Below are 22203 nucleotides of genomic sequence, written 5' to 3' on the forward strand. Positions count from 1 at the left end.
ACACACATTTCTTCTGATTCCATCATCGTAAGAAGCAAACATGTCGACTCGATTCATGTAATATTGACTTCGCTTTCTCTAGAAAACCTTTGCTATATCGATGCCACGTGCAACTCGTGTGCAGAGAACGAGACACAAGAAGGAGTGAGCTCTCTACCATGTGAGAGGCAGTATGTAGCAGATACACACGCTAAAACATTTGACTTGCGTTAGCTCATAAATTGCTACACGTAACTGTCTGCAAGTTAAAATGGACACATCTGCACTGCCCAGAGAGGCGACACTTGCACTCACACCTGGTGGACGGCAGTGTGACGAGGCGATGAGCTGTGGCTTCTGGGTGCGACTGTAGCGCTGCAGCCAATAATACTGCACATTGCCGGCGACCCACGTGTTTAGTAGTGACGCAACTGCTAGAATGCAGCTGAACGCCCATCTTTTGAGAGCTACAAAATTTCCGCAGTCGGCAGGACTCGAACCTACACTCCCAGAGGGAATCTGATTTCAAGTCAGACGCCTTAACCACTCGGCCACGACTGCCGGTAGCAGTAGCGTCTTCCGACACGTGAAAGTGCACCTTTAGAAGCAATCCAATGGCAGAAAGCGGCGTGGCCTCACTCTTTTCTGTAGTGTTTCCATTGCCAGCACATTAGCCGTTACGAAAGTGTATTAATTTTCGCCTAGACATGGCGTTGAACCCAACACCCTTTGGTTGAAAATCAAACGCTCTACCGACTGAGCTATCGTACAGCTGTGTGGCATGCGAGTGATTCGCATGACGTAATTACTGGCTTATGGCTCCAATGGCGACTTCACCGACTTCCCACTGACGCACCGCTGACGCTAGTTTTCTGTCGTCTTAAGTGGTCGACATACTTGCAAGTAGCTGCGAGATCTTAAGAAAAGAAACGCTGCACCATTGCTTTTTCCGCACTCGAATGACCGAATTGCGATTCTTAAAAAAGAGAGAAATGAATGTTGGCTCTGTCCAACGCTTCCAAGCACGTCTGTGTACTCACGAACTCGGCGTCGACGCGAGAAAATGACGGGAGCGCACTCGTGGGCCTGCGACGGCTTTCTGCAGTCCCAGCGTCAGTGAGAGGAGAACCGGTAGCCACAGTAAGCAGCAGCCGTCGCGACACTCAGTATTGTTAAACGGAAATTTTCGTCTTGTTGAAGATGGCGCCATCGGTTTGCAACCGCGTTCACGTGTGTGAAAATATTTGCTCCTCTTTACGCAAAATCGCACGCAGCCGGTAGGATTCGAACCTACGCTCCCAGAGGGAATCTGATTTCGAGTCAGACGCCTTAACCACTCGGCCACGACTGCCCGTAGGTCGAGGTTCTCCGACACATGCAACTTCTACGGTTTAAAGCTATGTGGCATCAGAAAACGGCGTAGCTGCATTCTTTTCCGTAGTGTTTCCACCGCTACCAGAGGAATCGCTACCAAAGTATTAAAATTTCCGCCCGAACAGGGACTTGAACCCTGGACCCTTAGGTTAAAAGCCTAATGCTCTACCGACTGAGCTATCCGGGCTCACACGACAGTAGAGAACATCCCACGATGCACAGCTGTACACTGACTCATGTCCTTCACAGCTGTGCTATCGCTGCATGGAGCTGTTACTAATTAAACGTCGCCTGAATGCTGTCTACAAACGTGTCGCGCTAAGCTCGTAGCAGACTATCGAAGAATGCTGACACACGATGCAAAAACAAACCGCAGCAGTCGTTAGGTCTCATACGTTGGAGTAGAGGATTTACGTGTTTTGTCGACACTCACTGAGTAATTGGAAATTTCACAAGCATTTCGAATGCAATGCTTCCCACGTTTTCGCTCATTTCACGGTTCCGTTGGAGACGTTCTTCACCTCCTGACACAAAAAAAGGAACGCAGTCGGTAGGACTTTTCGTATTTTCTTACTTCTCAGGGAGTTGCCTACTGTGTTCCTCTTACGGCAAGCACTAGACAACCTGAACAGTTACAGGATAGAGTCATTTTTGTTATCGGCTGTACCTACATCATCACAGACTCGGAGCAATTCCATTGGCATCAGCTTCAAAACATACGCTTGCCGAAACCCGGGATCGAACCAGGGACCTTTAGATCTTCAGTCTAACGCTCTCCCAACTGAGCTATTTCGGCTCACACCTAAGTCCGCAGATTTGCGCGTTTTCGTTAACCTCTGAATCGCCGCCAATTTCACAGTCATCTTCGTCTGATAAGACATAGGGACGCTGAAAGGCGAGCAGCAGATGCAGTGAAGTACCACACACATTTCTTCTGATTCCATCATCGTAAGAAGCAAACATGTCGACTCGATTCATGTAATATTGACTTCGCTTTCTCTAGAAAACCTTTGCTATATCGATGCCACGTGCAACTCGTGTGCAGAGAACGAGACACAAGAAGGAGTGAGCTCTCTACCATGTGAGAGGCAGTATGTAGCAGATACACACGCTAAAACATTTGACTTGCGTTAGCTCATAAATTGCTACACGTAACTGTCTGCAAGTTAAAATGGACACATCTGCACTGCCCAGAGAGGCGACACTTGCACTCACACCTGGTGGACGGCAGTGTGACGAGGCGATGAGCTGTGGCTTCTGGGTGCGACTGTAGCGCTGCAGCCAATAATACTGCACATTGCCGGCGACCCACGTGTTTAGTAGTGACGCAACTGCTAGAATGCAGCTGAACGCCCATCTTTTGAGAGCTACAAAATTTCCGCAGTCGGCAGGACTCGAACCTACACTCCCAGAGGGAATCTGATTTCAAGTCAGACGCCTTAACCACTCGGCCACGACTGCCGGTAGCAGTAGCGTCTTCCGACACGTGAAAGTGCACCTTTAGAAGCAATCCAATGGCAGAAAGCGGCGTGGCCTCACTCTTTTCTGTAGTGTTTCCATTGCCAGCACATTAGCCGTTACGAAAGTGTATTAATTTTCGCCTAGACATGGCGTTGAACCCAACACCCTTTGGTTGAAAATCAAACGCTCTACCGACTGAGCTATCGTACAGCTGTGTGGCATGCGAGTGATTCGCATGACGTAATTACTGGCTTATGGCTCCAATGGCGACTTCACCGACTTCCCACTGACGCACCGCTGACGCTAGTTTTCTGTCGTCTTAAGTGGTCGACATACTTGCAAGTAGCTGCGAGATCTTAAGAAAAGAAACGCTGCACCATTGCTTTTTCCGCACTCGAATGACCGAATTGCGATTCTTAAAAAAGAGAGAAATGAATGTTGGCTCTGTCCAACGCTTCCAAGCACGTCTGTGTACTCACGAACTCGGCGTCGACGCGAGAAAATGACGGGAGCGCACTCGTGGGCCTGCGACGGCTTTCTGCAGTCCCAGCGTCAGTGAGAGGAGAACCGGTAGCCACAGTAAGCAGCAGCCGTCGCGACACTCAGTATTGTTAAACGGAAATTTTCGTCTTGTTGAAGATGGCGCCATCGGTTTGCAACCGCGTTCACGTGTGTGAAAATATTTGCTCCTCTTTACGCAAAATCGCACGCAGCCGGTAGGATTCGAACCTACGCTCCCAGAGGGAATCTGATTTCGAGTCAGACGCCTTAACCACTCGGCCACGACTGCCCGTAGGTCGAGGTTCTCCGACACATGCAACTTCTACGGTTTAAAGCTATGTGGCATCAGAAAACGGCGTAGCTGCATTCTTTTCCGTAGTGTTTCCACCGCTACCAGAGGAATCGCTACCAAAGTATTAAAATTTCCGCCCGAACAGGGACTTGAACCCTGGACCCTTAGGTTAAAAGCCTAATGCTCTACCGACTGAGCTATCCGGGCTCACACGACAGTAGAGAACATCCCACGATGCACAGCTGTACACTGACTCATGTCCTTCACAGCTGTGCTATCGCTGCATGGAGCTGTTACTAATTAAACGTCGCCTGAATGCTGTCTACAAACGTGTCGCGCTAAGCTCGTAGCAGACTATCGAAGAATGCTGACACACGATGCAAAAACAAACCGCAGCAGTCGTTAGGTCTCATACGTTGGAGTAGAGGATTTACGTGTTTTGTCGACACTCACTGAGTAATTGGAAATTTCACAAGCATTTCGAATGCAATGCTTCCCACGTTTTCGCTCATTTCACGGTTCCGTTGGAGACGTTCTTCACCTCCTGACACAAAAAAAGGAACGCAGTCGGTAGGACTTTTCGTATTTTCTTACTTCTCAGGGAGTTGCCTACTGTGTTCCTCTTACGGCAAGCACTAGACAACCTGAACAGTTACAGGATAGAGTCATTTTTGTTATCGGCTGTACCTACATCATCACAGACTCGGAGCAATTCCATTGGCATCAGCTTCAAAACATACGCTTGCCGAAACCCGGGATCGAACCAGGGACCTTTAGATCTTCAGTCTAACGCTCTCCCAACTGAGCTATTTCGGCTCACACCTAAGTCCGCAGATTTGCGCGTTTTCGTTAACCTCTGAATCGCCGCCAATTTCACAGTCATCTTCGTCTGATAAGACATAGGGACGCTGAAAGGCGAGCAGCAGATGCAGTGAAGTACCACACACATTTCTTCTGATTCCATCATCGTAAGAAGCAAACATGTCGACTCGATTCATGTAATATTGACTTCGCTTTCTCTAGAAAACCTTTGCTATATCGATGCCACGTGCAACTCGTGTGCAGAGAACGAGACACAAGAAGGAGTGAGCTCTCTACCATGTGAGAGGCAGTATGTAGCAGATACACACGCTAAAACATTTGACTTGCGTTAGCTCATAAATTGCTACACGTAACTGTCTGCAAGTTAAAATGGACACATCTGCACTGCCCAGAGAGGCGACACTTGCACTCACACCTGGTGGACGGCAGTGTGACGAGGCGATGAGCTGTGGCTTCTGGGTGCGACTGTAGCGCTGCAGCCAATAATACTGCACATTGCCGGCGACCCACGTGTTTAGTAGTGACGCAACTGCTAGAATGCAGCTGAACGCCCATCTTTTGAGAGCTACAAAATTTCCGCAGTCGGCAGGACTCGAACCTACGCTCCCAGAGGGAATCTGATTTCAAGTCAGACGCCTTAACCACTCGGCCACGACTGCCGGTAGCAGTAGCGTCTTCCGACACGTGAAAGTGCACCTTTAGAAGCAATCCAATGGCAGAAAGCGGCGTGGCCTCACTCTTTTCTGTAGTGTTTCCATTGCCAGCACATTAGCCGTTACGAAAGTGTATTAATTTTCGCCTAGACATGGCGTTGAACCCAACACCCTTTGGTTGAAAATCAAACGCTCTACCGACTGAGCTATCGTACAGCTGTGTGGCATGCGAGTGATTCGCATGACGTAATTACTGGCTTATGGCTCCAATGGCGACTTCACCGACTTCCCACTGACGCACCGCTGACGCTAGTTTTCTGTCGTCTTAAGTGGTCGACATACTTGCAAGTAGCTGCGAGATCTTAAGAAAAGAAACGCTGCACCATTGCTTTTTCCGCACTCGAATGACCGAATTGCGATTCTTAAAAAAGAGAGAAATGAATGTTGGCTCTGTCCAACGCTTCCAAGCACGTCTGTGTACTCACGAACTCGGCGTCGACGCGAGAAAATGACGGGAGCGCACTCGTGGGCCTGCGACGGCTTTCTGCAGTCCCAGCGTCAGTGAGAGGAGAACCGGTAGCCACAGTAAGCAGCAGCCGTCGCGACACTCAGTATTGTTAAACGGAAATTTTCGTCTTGTTGAAGATGGCGCCATCGGTTTGCAACCGCGTTCACGTGTGTGAAAATATTTGCTCCTCTTTACGCAAAATCGCACGCAGCCGGTAGGATTCGAACCTACGCTCCCAGAGGAAATCTGATTTCGAGGCAGACGCCTTAACCACTCGGCCACGACTGCCCGTAGGGCGAGGTTCTCCGACACATGCAACTTCTACGGTTTAAAGCTATGTGGCATCAGAAAACGGCGTAGCTGCATTCTTTTCCGTAGTGTTTCCACCGCTACCAGAGGAATCGCTACCAAAGTATTAAAATTTCCGCCCGAACAGGGACTTGAACCCTGGACCCTTAGGTTAAAAGCCTAATGCTCTACCGACTGAGCTATCCGGGCTCACACGACAGTAGAGAACATCCCACGATGCACAGCTGTACATTGACTCATGTCCTTCACAGCTGTGCTATCGCTGCATGGAGCTGTTACTAATTAAACGTCGCCTGAATGCTGTCTACAAACGTGTCGCGCTAAGCTCGTAGCAGACTATCGAAGAATGCTGACACACGATGCAAAAACAAACCGCAGCAGTCGTTAGGTCTCATACGTTGGAGTAGAGGATTTACGTGTTTTGTCGACACTCACTGAGTAATTGGAAATTTCACAAGCATTTCGAATGCAATGCTTCCCACGTTTTCGCTCATTTCACGGTTCCGTTGGAGACGTTCTTCACCTCCTGACACAAAAAAAGGAACGCAGTCGGTAGGACTTTTCGTATTTTCTTACTTCTCAGGGAGTTGCCTACTGTGTTCCTCTTACGGCAAGCACTAGACAACCTGAACAGTTACAGGATAGAGTCATTTTTGTTATCGGCTGTACCTACATCATCACAGACTCGGAGCAATTCCATTGGCATCAGCTTCAAAACATACACTTGCCGAAACCCGGGATCGAACCAGGGACCTTTAGATCTTCAGTCTAACGCTCTCCCAACTGAGCTATTTCGGCTCACACCTAAGTCCGCAGATTTGCGCGTTTTCGTTAACCTCTGAATCGCCGCCAATTTCACAGTCATCTTCGTCTGATAAGACATAGGGACGCTGAAAGGCGAGCAGCAGATGCAGTGAAGTACCACACACATTTCTTCTGATTCCATCATCGTAAGAAGCAAACATGTCGACTCGATTCATGTAATATTGACTTCGCTTTCTCTAGAAAACCTTTGCTATATCGATGCCACGTGCAACTCGTGTGCAGAGAACGAGACACAAGAAGGAGTGAGCTCTCTACCATGTGAGAGGCAGTATGTAGCAGATACACACGCTAAAACATTTGACTTGCGTTAGCTCATAAATTGCTACACGTAACTGTCTGCAAGTTAAAATGGACACATCTGCACTGCCCAGAGAGGCGACACTTGCACTCACACCTGGTGGACGGCAGTGTGACGAGGCGATGAGCTGTGGCTTCTGGGTGCCACTGTAGCGCTGCAGCCAATAATACTGCACATTGCCGGCGACCCACGTGTTTAGTAGTGACGCAACTGCTAGAATGCAGCTGAACGCCCATCTTTTGAGAGCTACAAAATTTCCGCAGTCGGCAGGACTCGAACCTACGCTCCCAGAGGGAATCTGATTTCAAGTCAGACGCCTTAACCACTCGGCCACGACTGTCGGTAGCAGTAGCGTCTTCCGACACGTGAAAGTGCACCTTTAGAAGCAATCCAATGGCAGAAAGCGGCGTGGCCTCACTCTTTTCTGTAGTGTTTCCATTGCCAGCACATTAGCCGTTACGAAAGTGTATTAATTTTCTCCTAGACATGGCGTTGAACCCAACGCCCTTTGGTTGAAAATCAAACGCTCTACCGACTGAGCTATCGTACAGCTGTGTGGCATGCGAGTGATTCGCATGACGTAATTACTGGCTTATGGCTCCAATGGCGACTTCACCGACTTCCCACTGACGCACCGCTGACGCTAGTTTTCTGTCGTCTTAAGTGGTCGACATACTTGCAAGTAGCTGCGAGATCTTAAGAAAAGAAACGCTGCACCATTGCTTTTTCCGCACTCGAATGACCGAATTGCGATTCTTAAAAAAGAGAGAAATGAATGTTGGCTCTGTCCAACGCTTCCAAGCACGTCTGTGTACTCACGAACTCGGCGTCGACGCGAGAAAATGACGGGAGCGCACTCGTGGGCCTGCGACGGCTTTCTGCAGTCCCAGCGTCAGTGAGAGGAGAACCGGTAGCCACAGTAAGCAGCAGCCGTCGCGACACTCAGTATTGTTAAACGGAAATTTTCGTCTTGTTGAAGATGGCGCCATCGGTTTGCAACCGCGTTCACGTGTGTGAAAATATTTGCTCCTCTTTACGCAAAATCGCACGCAGCCGGTAGGATTCGAACCTACGCTCCCAGAGGAAATCTGATTTCGAGGCAGACGCCTTAACCACTCGGCCACGACTGCCCGTAGGGCGAGGTTCTCCGACACATGCAACTTCTACGGTTTAAAGCTATGTGGCATCAGAAAACGGCGTAGCTGCATTCTTTTCCGTAGTGTTTCCACCGCTACCAGAGGAATCGCTACCAAAGTATTAAAATTTCCGCCCGAACAGGGACTTGAACCCTGGACCCTTAGGTTAAAAGCCTAATGCTCTACCGACTGAGCTATCCGGGCTCACACGACAGTAGAGAACATCCCACGATGCACAGCTGTACATTGACTCATGTCCTTCACAGCTGTGCTATCGCTGCATGGAGCTGTTACTAATTAAACGTCGCCTGAATGCTGTCTACAAACGTGTCGCGCTAAGCTCGTAGCAGACTATCGAAGAATGCTGACACACGATGCAAAAACAAACCGCAGCAGTCGTTAGGTCTCATACGTTGGAGTAGAGGATTTACGTGTTTTGTCGACACTCACTGAGTAATTGGAAATTTCACAAGCATTTCGAATGCAATGCTTCCCACGTTTTCGCTCATTTCACGGTTCCGTTGGAGACGTTCTTCACCTCCTGACACAAAAAAAGGAACGCAGTCGGTAGGACTTTTCGTATTTTCTTACTTCTCAGGGAGTTGCCTACTGTGTTCCTCTTACGGCAAGCACTAGACAACCTGAACAGTTACAGGATAGAGTCATTTTTGTTATCGGCTGTACCTACATCATCACAGACTCGGAGCAATTCCATTGGCATCAGCTTCAAAACATACGCTTGCCGAAACCCGGGATCGAACCAGGGACCTTTAGATCTTCAGTCTAACGCTCTCCCAACTGAGCTATTTCGGCTCACACCTAAGTCCGCAGATTTGCGCGTTTTCGTTAACCTCTGAATCGCCGCCAATTTCACAGTCATCTTCGTCTGATAAGACATAGGGACGCTGAAAGGCGAGCAGCAGATGCAGTGAAGTACCACACACATTTCTTCTGATTCCATCATCGTAAGAAGCAAACATGTCGACTCGATTCATGTAATATTGACTTCGCTTTCTCTAGAAAACCTTTGCTATATCGATGCCACGTGCAACTCGTGTGCAGAGAACGAGACACAAGAAGGAGTGAGCTCTCTACCATGTGAGAGGCAGTATGTAGCAGATACACACGCTAAAACATTTGACTTGCGTTAGCTCATAAATTGCTACACGTAACTGTCTGCAAGTTAAAATGGACACATCTGCACTGCCCAGAGAGGCGACACTTGCACTCACACCTGGTGGACGGCAGTGTGACGAGGCGATGAGCTGTGGCTTCTGGGTGCGACTGTAGCGCTGCAGCCAATAATACTGCACATTGCCGGCGACCCACGTGTTTAGTAGTGACGCAACTGCTAGAATGCAGCTGAACGCCCATCTTTTGAGAGCTACAAAATTTCCGCAGTCGGCAGGACTCGAACCTACGCTCCCAGAGGGAATCTGATTTCAAGTCAGACGCCTTAACCACTCGGCCACGACTGCCGGTAGCAGTAGCGTCTTCCGACACGTGAAAGTGCACCTTTAGAAGCAATCCAATGGCAGAAAGCGGCGTGGCCTCACTCTTTTCTGTAGTGTTTCCATTGCCAGCACATTAGCCGTTACGAAAGTGTATTAATTTTCGCCTAGACATGGCGTTGAACCCAACACCCTTTGGTTGAAAATCAAACGCTCTACCGACTGAGCTATCGTACAGCTGTGTGGCATGCGAGTGATTCGCATGACGTAATTACTGGCTTATGGCTCCAATGGCGACTTCACCGACTTCCCACTGACGCACCGCTGACGCTAGTTTTCTGTCGTCTTAAGTGGTCGACATACTTGCAAGTAGCTGCGAGATCTTAAGAAAAGAAACGCTGCACCATTGCTTTTTCCGCACTCGAATGACCGAATTGCGATTCTTAAAAAAGAGAGAAATGAATGTTGGCTCTGTCCAACGCTTCCAAGCACGTCTGTGTACTCACGAACTCGGCGTCGACGCGAGAAAATGACGGGAGCGCACTCGTGGGCCTGCGACGGCTTTCTGCAGTCCCAGCGTCAGTGAGAGGAGAACCGGTAGCCACAGTAAGCAGCAGCCGTCGCGACACTCAGTATTGTTAAACGGAAATTTTCGTCTTGTTGAAGATGGCGCCATCGGTTTGCAACCGCGTTCACGTGTGTGAAAATATTTGCTCCTCTTTACGCAAAATCGCACGCAGCCGGTAGGATTCGAACCTACGCTCCCAGAGGGAATCTGATTTCGAGTCAGACGCCTTAACCACTCGGCCACGACTGCCCGTAGGTCGAGGTTCTCCGACACATGCAACTTCTACGGTTTAAAGCTATGTGGCATCAGAAAACGGCGTAGCTGCATTCTTTTCCGTAGTGTTTCCACCGCTACCAGAGGAATCGCTACCAAAGTATTAAAATTTCCGCCCGAACAGGGACTTGAACCCTGGACCCTTAGGTTAAAAGCCTAATGCTCTACCGACTGAGCTATCCGGGCTCACACGACAGTAGAGAACATCCCACGATGCACAGCTGTACACTGACTCATGTCCTTCACAGCTGTGCTATCGCTGCATGGAGCTGTTACTAATTAAACGTCGCCTGAATGCTGTCTACAAACGTGTCGCGCTAAGCTCGTAGCAGACTATCGAAGAATGCTGACACACGATGCAAAAACAAACCGCAGCAGTCGTTAGGTCTCATACGTTGGAGTAGAGGATTTACGTGTTTTGTCGACACTCACTGAGTAATTGGAAATTTCACAAGCATTTCGAATGCAATGCTTCCCACGTTTTCGCTCATTTCACGGTTCCGTTGGAGACGTTCTTCACCTCCTGACACAAAAAAAGGAACGCAGTCGGTAGGACTTTTCGTATTTTCTTACTTCTCAGGGAGTTGCCTACTGTGTTCCTCTTACGGCAAGCACTAGACAACCTGAACAGTTACAGGATAGAGTCATTTTTGTTATCGGCTGTACCTACATCATCACAGACTCGGAGCAATTCCATTGGCATCAGCTTCAAAACATACGCTTGCCGAAACCCGGGATCGAACCAGGGACCTTTAGATCTTCAGTCTAACGCTCTCCCAACTGAGCTATTTCGGCTCACACCTAAGTCCGCAGATTTGCGCGTTTTCGTTAACCTCTGAATCGCCGCCAATTTCACAGTCATCTTCGTCTGATAAGACATAGGGACGCTGAAAGGCGAGCAGCAGATGCAGTGAAGTACCACACACATTTCTTCTGATTCCATCATCGTAAGAAGCAAACATGTCGACTCGATTCATGTAATATTGACTTCGCTTTCTCTAGAAAACCTTTGCTATATCGATGCCACGTGCAACTCGTGTGCAGAGAACGAGACACAAGAAGGAGTGAGCTCTCTACCATGTGAGAGGCAGTATGTAGCAGATACACACGCTAAAACATTTGACTTGCGTTAGCTCATAAATTGCTACACGTAACTGTCTGCAAGTTAAAATGGACACATCTGCACTGCCCAGAGAGGCGACACTTGCACTCACACCTGGTGGACGGCAGTGTGACGAGGCGATGAGCTGTGGCTTCTGGGTGCCACTGTAGCGCTGCAGCCAATAATACTGCACATTGCCGGCGACCCACGTGTTTAGTAGTGACGCAACTGCTAGAATGCAGCTGAACGCCCATCTTTTGAGAGCTACAAAATTTCCGCAGTCGGCAGGACTCGAACCTACGCTCCCAGAGGGAATCTGATTTCAAGTCAGACGCCTTAACCACTCGGCCACGACTGCCGGTAGCAGTAGCGTCTTCCGACACGTGAAAGTGCACCTTTAGAAGCAATCCAATGGCAGAAAGCGGCGTGGCCTCACTCTTTTCTGTAGTGTTTCCATTGCCAGCACATTAGCCGTTACGAAAGTGTATTAATTTTCGCCTAGACATGGCGTTGAACCCAACACCCTTTGGTTGAAAATCAAACGCTCTACCGACTGAGCTATCGTACAGCTGTGTGGCATGCGAGTGATTCGCATGACGTAATTACTGGCTTATGGCTCCAATGGCGACTTCACCGACTTCCCACTGACGCACCGCTGACGCTAGTTTTCTGTCGTCTTAAGTGGTCGACATACTTGCAAGTAGCTGCGAGATCTTAAGAAAAGAAACGCTGCACCATTGCTTTTTCCGCACTCGAATGACCGAATTGCGATTCTTAAAAAAGAGAGAAATGAATGTTGGCTCTGTCCAACGCTTCCAAGCACGTCTGTGTACTCACGAACTCGGCGTCGACGCGAGAAAATGACGGGAGCGCACTCGTGGGCCTGCGACGGCTTTCTGCAGTCCCAGCGTCAGTGAGAGGAGAACCGGTAGCCACAGTAAGCAGCAGCCGTCGCGACACTCAGTATTGTTAAACGGAAATTTTCGTCTTGTTGAAGATGGCGCCATCGGTTTGCAACCGCGTTCACGTGTGTGAAAATATTTGCTCCTCTTTACGCAAAATCGCACGCAGCCGGTAGGATTCGAACCTACGCTCCCAGAGGGAATCTGATTTCGAGTCAGACGCCTTAACCACTCGGCCACGACTGCCCGTAGGTCGAGGTTCTCCGACACATGCAACTTCTACGGTTTAAAGCTATGTGGCATCAGAAAACGGCGTAGCTGCATTCTTTTCCGTAGTGTTTCCACCGCTACCAGAGGAATCGCTACCAAAGTATTAAAATTTCCGCCCGAACAGGGACTTGAACCCTGGACCCTTAGGTTAAAAGCCTAATGCTCTACCGACTGAGCTATCCGGGCTCACACGACAGTAGAGAACATCCCACGATGCACAGCTGTACACTGACTCATGTCCTTCACAGCTGTGCTATCGCTGCATGGAGCTGTTACTAATTAAACGTCGCCTGAATGCTGTCTACAAACGTGTCGCGCTAAGCTCGTAGCAGACTATCGAAGAATGCTGACACACGATGCAAAAACAAACCGCAGCAGTCGTTAGGTCTCATACGTTGGAGTAGAGGATTTACGTGTTTTGTCGACACTCACTGAGTAATTGGAAATTTCACAAGCATTTCGAATGCAATGCTTCCCACGTTTTCGCTCATTTCACGGTTCCGTTGGAGACGTTCTTCACCTCCTGACACAAAAAAAGGAACGCAGTCGGTAGGACTTTTCGTATTTTCTTACTTCTCAGGGAGTTGCCTACTGTGTTCCTCTTACGGCAAGCACTAGACAACCTGAACAGTTACAGGATAGAGTCATTTTTGTTATCGGCTGTACCTACATCATCACAGACTCGGAGCAATTCCATTGGCATCAGCTTCAAAACATACGCTTGCCGAAACCCGGGATCGAACCAGGGACCTTTAGATCTTCAGTCTAACGCTCTCCCAACTGAGCTATTTCGGCTCACACCTAAGTCCGCAGATTTGCGCGTTTTCGTTAACCTCTGAATCGCCGCCAATTTCACAGTCATCTTCGTCTGATAAGACATAGGGACGCTGAAAGGCGAGCAGCAGATGCAGTGAAGTACCACACACATTTCTTCTGATTCCATCATCGTAAGAAGCAAACATGTCGACTCGATTCATGTAATATTGACTTCGCTTTCTCTAGAAAACCTTTGCTATATCGATGCCACGTGCAACTCGTGTGCAGAGAACGAGACACAAGAAGGAGTGAGCTCTCTACCATGTGAGAGGCAGTATGTAGCAGATACACACGCTAAAACATTTGACTTGCGTTAGCTCATAAATTGCTACACGTAACTGTCTGCAAGTTAAAATGGACACATCTGCACTGCCCAGAGAGGCGACACTTGCACTCACACCTGGTGGACGGCAGTGTGACGAGGCGATGAGCTGTGGCTTCTGGGTGCGACTGTAGCGCTGCAGCCAATAATACTGCACATTGCCGGCGACCCACGTGTTTAGTAGTGACGCAACTGCTAGAATGCAGCTGAACGCCCATCTTTTGAGAGCTACAAAATTTCCGCAGTCGGCAGGACTCGAACCTACGCTCCCAGAGGGAATCTGATTTCAAGTCAGACGCCTTAACCACTCGGCCACGACTGCCGGTAGCAGTAGCGTCTTCCGACACGTGAAAGTGCACCTTTAGAAGCAATCCAATGGCAGAAAGCGGCGTGGCCTCACTCTTTTCTGTAGTGTTTCCATTGCCAGCACATTAGCCGTTACGAAAGTGTATTAATTTTCTCCTAGACATGGCGTTGAACCCAACGCCCTTTGGTTGAAAATCAAACGCTCTACCGACTGAGCTATCGTACAGCTGTGTGGCATGCGAGTGATTCGCATGACGTAATTACTGGCTTATGGCTCCAATGGCGACTTCACCGACTTCCCACTGACGCACCGCTGACGCTAGTTTTCTGTCGTCTTAAGTGGTCGACATACTTGCAAGTAGCTGCGAGATCTTAAGAAAAGAAACGCTGCACCATTGCTTTTTCCGCACTCGAATGACCGAATTGCGATTCTTAAAAAAGAGAGAAATGAATGTTGGCTCTGTCCAACGCTTCCAAGCACGTCTGTGTACTCACGAACTCGGCGTCGACGCGAGAAAATGACGGGAGCGCACTCGTGGGCCTGCGACGGCTTTCTGCAGTCCCAGCGTCAGTGAGAGGAGAACCGGTAGCCACAGTAAGCAGCAGCCGTCGCGACACTCAGTATTGTTAAACGGAAATTTTCGTCTTGTTGAAGATGGCGCCATCGGTTTGCAACCGCGTTCACGTGTGTGAAAATATTTGCTCCTCTTTACGCAAAATCGCACGCAGCCGGTAGGATTCGAACCTACGCTCCCAGAGGAAATCTGATTTCGAGGCAGACGCCTTAACCACTCGGCCACGACTGCCCGTAGGGCGAGGTTCTCCGACACATGCAACTTCTACGGTTTAAAGCTATGTGGCATCAGAAAACGGCGTAGCTGCATTCTTTTCCGTAGTGTTTCCACCGCTACCAGAGGAATCGCTACCAAAGTATTAAAATTTCCGCCCGAACAGGGACTTGAACCCTGGACCCTTAGGTTAAAAGCCTAATGCTCTACCGACTGAGCTATCCGGGCTCACACGACAGTAGAGAACATCCCACGATGCACAGCTGTACATTGACTCATGTCCTTCACAGCTGTGCTATCGCTGCATGGAGCTGTTACTAATTAAACGTCGCCTGAATGCTGTCTACAAACGTGTCGCGCTAAGCTCGTAGCAGACTATCGAAGAATGCTGACACACGATGCAAAAACAAACCGCAGCAGTCGTTAGGTCTCATACGTTGGAGTAGAGGATTTACGTGTTTTGTCGACACTCACTGAGTAATTGGAAATTTCACAAGCATTTCGAATGCAATGCTTCCCACGTTTTCGCTCATTTCACGGTTCCGTTGGAGACGTTCTTCACCTCCTGACACAAAAAAAGGAACGCAGTCGGTAGGACTTTTCGTATTTTCTTACTTCTCAGGGAGTTGCCTACTGTGTTCCTCTTACGGCAAGCACTAGACAACCTGAACAGTTACAGGATAGAGTCATTTTTGTTATCGGCTGTACCTACATCATCACAGACTCGGAGCAATTCCATTGGCATCAGCTTCAAAACATACACTTGCCGAAACCCGGGATCGAACCAGGGACCTTTAGATCTTCAGTCTAACGCTCTCCCAACTGAGCTATTTCGGCTCACACCTAAGTCCGCAGATTTGCGCGTTTTCGTTAACCTCTGAATCGCCGCCAATTTCACAGTCATCTTCGTCTGATAAGACATAGGGACGCTGAAAGGCGAGCAGCAGATGCAGTGAAGTACCACACACATTTCTTCTGATTCCATCATCGTAAGAAGCAAACATGTCGACTCGATTCATGTAATATTGACTTCGCTTTCTCTAGAAAACCTTTGCTATATCGATGCCACGTGCAACTCGTGTGCAGAGAACGAGACACAAGAAGGAGTGAGCTCTCTACCATGTGAGAGGCAGTATGTAGCAGATACACACGCTAAAACATTTGACTTGCGTTAGCTCATAAATTGCTACACGTAACTGTCTGCAAGTTAAAATGGACACATCTGCACTGCCCAGAGAGGCGACACTTGCACTCACACCTGGTGGACGGCAGTGTGACGAGGCGATGAGCTGTGGCTTCTGGGTGCCACTGTAGCGCTGCAGCCAATAATACTGCACATTGCCGGCGACCCACGTGTTTAGTAGTGACGCAACTGCTAGAATGCAGCTGAACGCCCATCTTTTGAGAGCTACAAAATTTCCGCAGTCGGCAGGACTCGAACCTACGCTCCCAGAGGGAATCTGATTTCAAGTCAGACGCCTTAACCACTCGGCCACGACTGCCGGTAGCAGTAGCGTCTTCCGACACGTGAAAGTGCACCTTTAGAAGCAATCCAATGGCAGAAAGCGGCGTGGCCTCACTCTTTTCTGTAGTGTTTCCATTGCCAGCACATTAGCCGTTACGAAAGTGTATTAATTTTCTCCTAGACATGGCGTTGAACCCAACGCCCTTTGGTTGAAAATCAAACGCTCTACCGACTGAGCTATCGTACAGCTGTGTGGCATGCGAGTGATTCGCATGACGTAATTACTGGCTTATGGCTCCAATGGCGACTTCACCGACTTCCCACTGACGCACCGCTGACGCTAGTTTTCTGTCGTCTTAAGTGGTCGACATACTTGCAAGTAGCTGCGAGATCTTAAGAAAAGAAACGCTGCACCATTGCTTTTTCCGCACTCGAATGACCGAATTGCGATTCTTAAAAAAGAGAGAAATGAATGTTGGCTCTGTCCAACGCTTCCAAGCACGTCTGTGTACTCACGAACTCGGCGTCGACGCGAGAAAATGACGGGAGCGCACTCGTGGGCCTGCGACGGCTTTCTGCAGTCCCAGCGTCAGTGAGAGGAGAACCGGTAGCCACAGTAAGCAGCAGCCGTCGCGACACTCAGTATTGTTAAACGGAAATTTTCGTCTTGTTGAAGATGGCGCCATCGGTTTGCAACCGCGTTCACGTGTGTGAAAATATTTGCTCCTCTTTACGCAAAATCGCACGCAGCCGGTAGGATTCGAACCTACGCTCCCAGAGGAAATCTGATTTCGAGGCAGACGCCTTAACCACTCGGCCACGACTGCCCGTAGGGCGAGGTTCTCCGACACATGCAACTTCTACGGTTTAAAGCTATGTGGCATCAGAAAACGGCGTAGCTGCATTCTTTTCCGTAGTGTTTCCACCGCTACCAGAGGAATCGCTACCAAAGTATTAAAATTTCCGCCCGAACAGGGACTTGAACCCTGGACCCTTAGGTTAAAAGCCTAATGCTCTACCGACTGAGCTATCCGGGCTCACACGACAGTAGAGAACATCCCACGATGCACAGCTGTACATTGACTCATGTCCTTCACAGCTGTGCTATCGCTGCATGGAGCTGTTACTAATTAAACGTCGCCTGAATGCTGTCTACAAACGTGTCGCGCTAAGCTCGTAGCAGACTATCGAAGAATGCTGACACACGATGCAAAAACAAACCGCAGCAGTCGTTAGGTCTCATACGTTGGAGTAGAGGATTTACGTGTTTTGTCGACACTCACTGAGTAATTGGAAATTTCACAAGCATTTCGAATGCAATGCTTCCCACGTTTTCGCTCATTTCACGGTTCCGTTGGAGACGTTCTTCACCTCCTGACACAAAAAAAGGAACGCAGTCGGTAGGACTTTTCGTATTTTCTTACTTCTCAGGGAGTTGCCTACTGTGTTCCTCTTACGGCAAGCACTAGACAACCTGAACAGTTACAGGATAGAGTCATTTTTGTTATCGGCTGTACCTACATCATCACAGACTCGGAGCAATTCCATTGGCATCAGCTTCAAAACATACGCTTGCCGAAACCCGGGATCGAACCAGGGACCTTTAGATCTTCAGTCTAACGCTCTCCCAACTGAGCTATTTCGGCTCACACCTAAGTCCGCAGATTTGCGCGTTTTCGTTAACCTCTGAATCGCCGCCAATTTCACAGTCATCTTCGTCTGATAAGACATAGGGACGCTGAAAGGCGAGCAGCAGATGCAGTGAAGTACCACACACATTTCTTCTGATTCCATCATCGTAAGAAGCAAACATGTCGACTCGATTCATGTAATATTGACTTCGCTTTCTCTAGAAAACCTTTGCTATATCGATGCCACGTGCAACTCGTGTGCAGAGAACGAGACACAAGAAGGAGTGAGCTCTCTACCATGTGAGAGGCAGTATGTAGCAGATACACACGCTAAAACATTTGACTTGCGTTAGCTCATAAATTGCTACACGTAACTGTCTGCAAGTTAAAATGGACACATCTGCACTGCCCAGAGAGGCGACACTTGCACTCACACCTGGTGGACGGCAGTGTGACGAGGCGATGAGCTGTGGCTTCTGGGTGCCACTGTAGCGCTGCAGCCAATAATACTGCACATTGCCGGCGACCCACGTGTTTAGTAGTGACGCAACTGCTAGAATGCAGCTGAACGCCCATCTTTTGAGAGCTACAAAATTTCCGCAGTCGGCAGGACTCGAACCTACGCTCCCAGAGGGAATCTGATTTCAAGTCAGACGCCTTAACCACTCGGCCACGACTGCCGGTAGCAGTAGCGTCTTCCGACACGTGAAAGTGCACCTTTAGAAGCAATCCAATGGCAGAAAGCGGCGTGGCCTCACTCTTTTCTGTAGTGTTTCCATTGCCAGCACATTAGCCGTTACGAAAGTGTATTAATTTTCTCCTAGACATGGCGTTGAACCCAACGCCCTTTGGTTGAAAATCAAACGCTCTACCGACTGAGCTATCGTACAGCTGTGTGGCATGCGAGTGATTCGCATGACGTAATTACTGGCTTATGGCTCCAATGGCGACTTCACCGACTTCCCACTGACGCACCGCTGACGCTAGTTTTCTGTCGTCTTAAGTGGTCGACATACTTGCAAGTAGCTGCGAGATCTTAAGAAAAGAAACGCTGCACCATTGCTTTTTCCGCACTCGAATGACCGAATTGCGATTCTTAAAAAAGAGAGAAATGAATGTTGGCTCTGTCCAACGCTTCCAAGCACGTCTGTGTACTCACGAACTCGGCGTCGACGCGAGAAAATGACGGGAGCGCACTCGTGGGCCTGCGACGGCTTTCTGCAGTCCCAGCGTCAGTGAGAGGAGAACCGGTAGCCACAGTAAGCAGCAGCCGTCGCGACACTCAGTATTGTTAAACGGAAATTTTCGTCTTGTTGAAGATGGCGCCATCGGTTTGCAACCGCGTTCACGTGTGTGAAAATATTTGCTCCTCTTTACGCAAAATCGCACGCAGCCGGTAGGATTCGAACCTACGCTCCCAGAGGGAATCTGATTTCGAGTCAGACGCCTTAACCACTCGGCCACGACTGCCCGTAGGTCGAGGTTCTCCGACACATGCAACTTCTACGGTTTAAAGCTATGTGGCATCAGAAAACGGCGTAGCTGCATTCTTTTCCGTAGTGTTTCCACCGCTACCAGAGGAATCGCTACCAAAGTATTAAAATTTCCGCCCGAACAGGGACTTGAACCCTGGACCCTTAGGTTAAAAGCCTAATGCTCTACCGACTGAGCTATCCGGGCTCACACGACAGTAGAGAACATCCCACGATGCACAGCTGTACACTGACTCATGTCCTTCACAGCTGTGCTATCGCTGCATGGAGCTGTTACTAATTAAACGTCGCCTGAATGCTGTCTACAAACGTGTCGCGCTAAGCTCGTAGCAGACTATCGAAGAATGCTGACACACGATGCAAAAACAAACCGCAGCAGTCGTTAGGTCTCATACGTTGGAGTAGAGGATTTACGTGTTTTGTCGACACTCACTGAGTAATTGGAAATTTCACAAGCATTTCGAATGCAATGCTTCCCACGTTTTCGCTCATTTCACGGTTCCGTTGGAGACGTTCTTCACCTCCTGACACAAAAAAAGGAACGCAGTCGGTAGGACTTTTCGTATTTTCTTACTTCTCAGGGAGTTGCCTACTGTGTTCCTCTTACGGCAAGCACTAGACAACCTGAACAGTTACAGGATAGAGTCATTTTTGTTATCGGCTGTACCTACATCATCACAGACTCGGAGCAATTCCATTGGCATCAGCTTCAAAACATACGCTTGCCGAAACCCGGGATCGAACCAGGGACCTTTAGATCTTCAGTCTAACGCTCTCCCAACTGAGCTATTTCGGCTCACACCTAAGTCCGCAGATTTGCGCGTTTTCGTTAACCTCTGAATCGCCGCCAATTTCACAGTCATCTTCGTCTGATAAGACATAGGGACGCTGAAAGGCGAGCAGCAGATGCAGTGAAGTACCACACACATTTCTTCTGATTCCATCATCGTAAGAAGCAAACATGTCGACTCGATTCATGTAATATTGACTTCGCTTTCTCTAGAAAACCTTTGCTATATCGATGCCACGTGCAACTCGTGTGCAGAGAACGAGACACAAGAAGGAGTGAGCTCTCTACCATGTGAGAGGCAGTATGTAGCAGATACACACGCTAAAACATTTGACTTGCGTTAGCTCATAAATTGCTACACGTAACTGTCTGCAAGTTAAAATGGACACATCTGCACTGCCCAGAGAGGCGACACTTGCACTCACACCTGGTGGACGGCAGTGTGACGAGGCGATGAGCTGTGGCTTCTGGGTGCGACTGTAGCGCTGCAGCCAATAATACTGCACATTGCCGGCGACCCACGTGTTTAGTAGTGACGCAACTGCTAGAATGCAGCTGAACGCCCATCTTTTGAGAGCTACAAAATTTCCGCAGTCGGCAGGACTCGAACCTACGCTCCCAGAGGGAATCTGATTTCAAGTCAGACGCCTTAACCACTCGGCCACGACTGCCGGTAGCAGTAGCGTCTTCCGACACGTGAAAGTGCACCTTTAGAAGCAATCCAATGGCAGAAAGCGGCGTGGCCTCACTCTTTTCTGTAGTGTTTCCATTGCCAGCACATTAGCCGTTACGAAAGTGTATTAATTTTCGCCTAGACATGGCGTTGAACCCAACACCCTTTGGTTGAAAATCAAACGCTCTACCGACTGAGCTATCGTACAGCTGTGTGGCATGCGAGTGATTCGCATGACGTAATTACTGGCTTATGGCTCCAATGGCGACTTCACCGACTTCCCACTGACGCACCGCTGACGCTAGTTTTCTGTCGTCTTAAGTGGTCGACATACTTGCAAGTAGCTGCGAGATCTTAAGAAAAGAAACGCTGCACCATTGCTTTTTCCGCACTCGAATGACCGAATTGCGATTCTTAAAAAAGAGAGAAATGAATGTTGGCTCTGTCCAACGCTTCCAAGCACGTCTGTGTACTCACGAACTCGGCGTCGACGCGAGAAAATGACGGGAGCGCACTCGTGGGCCTGCGACGGCTTTCTGCAGTCCCAGCGTCAGTGAGAGGAGAACCGGTAGCCACAGTAAGCAGCAGCCGTCGCGACACTCAGTATTGTTAAACGGAAATTTTCGTCTTGTTGAAGATGGCGCCATCGGTTTGCAACCGCGTTCACGTGTGTGAAAATATTTGCTCCTCTTTACGCAAAATCGCACGCAGCCGGTAGGATTCGAACCTACGCTCCCAGAGGGAATCTGATTTCGAGTCAGACGCCTTAACCACTCGGCCACGACTGCCCGTAGGTCGAGGTTCTCCGACACATGCAACTTCTACGGTTTAAAGCTATGTGGCATCAGAAAACGGCGTAGCTGCATTCTTTTCCGTAGTGTTTCCACCGCTACCAGAGGAATCGCTACCAAAGTATTAAAATTTCCGCCCGAACAGGGACTTGAACCCTGGACCCTTAGGTTAAAAGCCTAATGCTCTACCGACTGAGCTATCCGGGCTCACACGACAGTAGAGAACATCCCACGATGCACAGCTGTACACTGACTCATGTCCTTCACAGCTGTGCTATCGCTGCATGGAGCTGTTACTAATTAAACGTCGCCTGAATGCTGTCTACAAACGTGTCGCGCTAAGCTCGTAGCAGACTATCGAAGAATGCTGACACACGATGCAAAAACAAACCGCAGCAGTCGTT

General features: G+C 49.1%; 39 non-coding genes across 39 annotated transcripts; all 39 read right to left on the reverse strand.

The window, feature by feature from the left end:
- Positions 1–458: 458 nt before the first annotated feature.
- Trnas-uga (transfer RNA serine (anticodon UGA)) lies at positions 459–540 on the reverse strand. Its single transcript has one exon. It is a non-coding gene; the product is annotated as a tRNA-Ser (tRNA).
- Positions 541–1248: 708 nt separating this feature from the next.
- Positions 1249–1330, reverse strand: Trnas-cga (transfer RNA serine (anticodon CGA)). The gene has a single exon. It is a non-coding gene; the product is annotated as a tRNA-Ser (tRNA).
- A 137-nt stretch (positions 1331–1467) lies between these two features.
- Trnak-uuu (transfer RNA lysine (anticodon UUU)) lies at positions 1468–1540 on the reverse strand. Its single transcript has one exon. It is a non-coding gene; the product is annotated as a tRNA-Lys (tRNA).
- Positions 1541–2076: 536 nt separating this feature from the next.
- Trnaf-gaa (transfer RNA phenylalanine (anticodon GAA)) lies at positions 2077–2149 on the reverse strand. Its single transcript has one exon. It is a non-coding gene; the product is annotated as a tRNA-Phe (tRNA).
- Positions 2150–2732: 583 nt separating this feature from the next.
- Positions 2733–2814, reverse strand: Trnas-uga (transfer RNA serine (anticodon UGA)). The gene has a single exon. It is a non-coding gene; the product is annotated as a tRNA-Ser (tRNA).
- Positions 2815–3522: 708 nt separating this feature from the next.
- Positions 3523–3604, reverse strand: Trnas-cga (transfer RNA serine (anticodon CGA)). Its single transcript has one exon. It is a non-coding gene; the product is annotated as a tRNA-Ser (tRNA).
- Positions 3605–3741: 137 nt separating this feature from the next.
- On the reverse strand, positions 3742–3814 carry Trnak-uuu (transfer RNA lysine (anticodon UUU)). The gene has a single exon. It is a non-coding gene; the product is annotated as a tRNA-Lys (tRNA).
- Positions 3815–4350: 536 nt separating this feature from the next.
- On the reverse strand, positions 4351–4423 carry Trnaf-gaa (transfer RNA phenylalanine (anticodon GAA)). Its single transcript has one exon. It is a non-coding gene; the product is annotated as a tRNA-Phe (tRNA).
- Positions 4424–5006: 583 nt separating this feature from the next.
- Trnas-uga (transfer RNA serine (anticodon UGA)) lies at positions 5007–5088 on the reverse strand. Its single transcript has one exon. It is a non-coding gene; the product is annotated as a tRNA-Ser (tRNA).
- Positions 5089–5796: 708 nt separating this feature from the next.
- Positions 5797–5878, reverse strand: Trnas-cga (transfer RNA serine (anticodon CGA)). Its single transcript has one exon. It is a non-coding gene; the product is annotated as a tRNA-Ser (tRNA).
- A 137-nt stretch (positions 5879–6015) lies between these two features.
- Positions 6016–6088, reverse strand: Trnak-uuu (transfer RNA lysine (anticodon UUU)). Its single transcript has one exon. It is a non-coding gene; the product is annotated as a tRNA-Lys (tRNA).
- Positions 6089–6624: 536 nt separating this feature from the next.
- On the reverse strand, positions 6625–6697 carry Trnaf-gaa (transfer RNA phenylalanine (anticodon GAA)). Its single transcript has one exon. It is a non-coding gene; the product is annotated as a tRNA-Phe (tRNA).
- Positions 6698–7280: 583 nt separating this feature from the next.
- Positions 7281–7362, reverse strand: Trnas-uga (transfer RNA serine (anticodon UGA)). Its single transcript has one exon. It is a non-coding gene; the product is annotated as a tRNA-Ser (tRNA).
- A 708-nt stretch (positions 7363–8070) lies between these two features.
- Trnas-cga (transfer RNA serine (anticodon CGA)) lies at positions 8071–8152 on the reverse strand. The gene has a single exon. It is a non-coding gene; the product is annotated as a tRNA-Ser (tRNA).
- A 137-nt stretch (positions 8153–8289) lies between these two features.
- Positions 8290–8362, reverse strand: Trnak-uuu (transfer RNA lysine (anticodon UUU)). Its single transcript has one exon. It is a non-coding gene; the product is annotated as a tRNA-Lys (tRNA).
- Positions 8363–8898: 536 nt separating this feature from the next.
- Trnaf-gaa (transfer RNA phenylalanine (anticodon GAA)) lies at positions 8899–8971 on the reverse strand. The gene has a single exon. It is a non-coding gene; the product is annotated as a tRNA-Phe (tRNA).
- A 583-nt stretch (positions 8972–9554) lies between these two features.
- Trnas-uga (transfer RNA serine (anticodon UGA)) lies at positions 9555–9636 on the reverse strand. The gene has a single exon. It is a non-coding gene; the product is annotated as a tRNA-Ser (tRNA).
- Positions 9637–10344: 708 nt separating this feature from the next.
- Positions 10345–10426, reverse strand: Trnas-cga (transfer RNA serine (anticodon CGA)). The gene has a single exon. It is a non-coding gene; the product is annotated as a tRNA-Ser (tRNA).
- Positions 10427–10563: 137 nt separating this feature from the next.
- Trnak-uuu (transfer RNA lysine (anticodon UUU)) lies at positions 10564–10636 on the reverse strand. The gene has a single exon. It is a non-coding gene; the product is annotated as a tRNA-Lys (tRNA).
- A 536-nt stretch (positions 10637–11172) lies between these two features.
- On the reverse strand, positions 11173–11245 carry Trnaf-gaa (transfer RNA phenylalanine (anticodon GAA)). Its single transcript has one exon. It is a non-coding gene; the product is annotated as a tRNA-Phe (tRNA).
- Positions 11246–11828: 583 nt separating this feature from the next.
- Positions 11829–11910, reverse strand: Trnas-uga (transfer RNA serine (anticodon UGA)). The gene has a single exon. It is a non-coding gene; the product is annotated as a tRNA-Ser (tRNA).
- A 708-nt stretch (positions 11911–12618) lies between these two features.
- On the reverse strand, positions 12619–12700 carry Trnas-cga (transfer RNA serine (anticodon CGA)). Its single transcript has one exon. It is a non-coding gene; the product is annotated as a tRNA-Ser (tRNA).
- A 137-nt stretch (positions 12701–12837) lies between these two features.
- Positions 12838–12910, reverse strand: Trnak-uuu (transfer RNA lysine (anticodon UUU)). The gene has a single exon. It is a non-coding gene; the product is annotated as a tRNA-Lys (tRNA).
- A 536-nt stretch (positions 12911–13446) lies between these two features.
- On the reverse strand, positions 13447–13519 carry Trnaf-gaa (transfer RNA phenylalanine (anticodon GAA)). Its single transcript has one exon. It is a non-coding gene; the product is annotated as a tRNA-Phe (tRNA).
- Positions 13520–14102: 583 nt separating this feature from the next.
- Trnas-uga (transfer RNA serine (anticodon UGA)) lies at positions 14103–14184 on the reverse strand. Its single transcript has one exon. It is a non-coding gene; the product is annotated as a tRNA-Ser (tRNA).
- A 708-nt stretch (positions 14185–14892) lies between these two features.
- On the reverse strand, positions 14893–14974 carry Trnas-cga (transfer RNA serine (anticodon CGA)). Its single transcript has one exon. It is a non-coding gene; the product is annotated as a tRNA-Ser (tRNA).
- A 137-nt stretch (positions 14975–15111) lies between these two features.
- Positions 15112–15184, reverse strand: Trnak-uuu (transfer RNA lysine (anticodon UUU)). Its single transcript has one exon. It is a non-coding gene; the product is annotated as a tRNA-Lys (tRNA).
- A 536-nt stretch (positions 15185–15720) lies between these two features.
- On the reverse strand, positions 15721–15793 carry Trnaf-gaa (transfer RNA phenylalanine (anticodon GAA)). Its single transcript has one exon. It is a non-coding gene; the product is annotated as a tRNA-Phe (tRNA).
- Positions 15794–16376: 583 nt separating this feature from the next.
- Trnas-uga (transfer RNA serine (anticodon UGA)) lies at positions 16377–16458 on the reverse strand. Its single transcript has one exon. It is a non-coding gene; the product is annotated as a tRNA-Ser (tRNA).
- Positions 16459–17166: 708 nt separating this feature from the next.
- On the reverse strand, positions 17167–17248 carry Trnas-cga (transfer RNA serine (anticodon CGA)). The gene has a single exon. It is a non-coding gene; the product is annotated as a tRNA-Ser (tRNA).
- Positions 17249–17385: 137 nt separating this feature from the next.
- Positions 17386–17458, reverse strand: Trnak-uuu (transfer RNA lysine (anticodon UUU)). Its single transcript has one exon. It is a non-coding gene; the product is annotated as a tRNA-Lys (tRNA).
- A 536-nt stretch (positions 17459–17994) lies between these two features.
- Positions 17995–18067, reverse strand: Trnaf-gaa (transfer RNA phenylalanine (anticodon GAA)). The gene has a single exon. It is a non-coding gene; the product is annotated as a tRNA-Phe (tRNA).
- Positions 18068–18650: 583 nt separating this feature from the next.
- Trnas-uga (transfer RNA serine (anticodon UGA)) lies at positions 18651–18732 on the reverse strand. Its single transcript has one exon. It is a non-coding gene; the product is annotated as a tRNA-Ser (tRNA).
- A 708-nt stretch (positions 18733–19440) lies between these two features.
- On the reverse strand, positions 19441–19522 carry Trnas-cga (transfer RNA serine (anticodon CGA)). Its single transcript has one exon. It is a non-coding gene; the product is annotated as a tRNA-Ser (tRNA).
- A 137-nt stretch (positions 19523–19659) lies between these two features.
- Trnak-uuu (transfer RNA lysine (anticodon UUU)) lies at positions 19660–19732 on the reverse strand. The gene has a single exon. It is a non-coding gene; the product is annotated as a tRNA-Lys (tRNA).
- A 536-nt stretch (positions 19733–20268) lies between these two features.
- On the reverse strand, positions 20269–20341 carry Trnaf-gaa (transfer RNA phenylalanine (anticodon GAA)). Its single transcript has one exon. It is a non-coding gene; the product is annotated as a tRNA-Phe (tRNA).
- Positions 20342–20924: 583 nt separating this feature from the next.
- On the reverse strand, positions 20925–21006 carry Trnas-uga (transfer RNA serine (anticodon UGA)). Its single transcript has one exon. It is a non-coding gene; the product is annotated as a tRNA-Ser (tRNA).
- Positions 21007–21714: 708 nt separating this feature from the next.
- Trnas-cga (transfer RNA serine (anticodon CGA)) lies at positions 21715–21796 on the reverse strand. Its single transcript has one exon. It is a non-coding gene; the product is annotated as a tRNA-Ser (tRNA).
- A 137-nt stretch (positions 21797–21933) lies between these two features.
- Positions 21934–22006, reverse strand: Trnak-uuu (transfer RNA lysine (anticodon UUU)). The gene has a single exon. It is a non-coding gene; the product is annotated as a tRNA-Lys (tRNA).
- Between the last annotated feature and the right edge of the window lie 197 nt (positions 22007–22203).

This window comes from Schistocerca gregaria, unplaced genomic scaffold, assembly GCF_023897955.1.
Source record: "Schistocerca gregaria isolate iqSchGreg1 unplaced genomic scaffold, iqSchGreg1.2 ptg001130l, whole genome shotgun sequence".
In the NCBI taxonomy this organism is placed as follows: domain Eukaryota; kingdom Metazoa; phylum Arthropoda; class Insecta; order Orthoptera; family Acrididae; genus Schistocerca; species Schistocerca gregaria.